We start from the raw sequence: 326 nt of genomic DNA on the forward strand, positions 1-326 counted from the left end.
TCCAGTCTGCTAGATTAAGAAGCATGTACTAACTACTCACACGCCTCAGCAGCCTATCAACATCGCCTTGACATTAAACAGGAAAAGCGTAATACAAATGTCCTTAAGTTGAAATTGAAAACATGTTGACATTCCCAAACCATTATTAGGCGAACACGGTTACTACAATGGCGGTTGGAATGGTTCTTTTAGTAGAGTGGTAATGATGGAGTTGAAGCCCCCTACACAATAAATTCGCATTCACCATAAGTATTCTTTCTGTCCTTATATGAAGTAAGAGTATATGTTCCCGGCTTCTGCTGGAATATTTGGTGCAGCAAAAACAT

This window comes from Penaeus monodon, chromosome 24, assembly GCF_015228065.2.
Source record: "Penaeus monodon isolate SGIC_2016 chromosome 24, NSTDA_Pmon_1, whole genome shotgun sequence".
NCBI classification, from domain to species: domain Eukaryota; kingdom Metazoa; phylum Arthropoda; class Malacostraca; order Decapoda; family Penaeidae; genus Penaeus; species Penaeus monodon.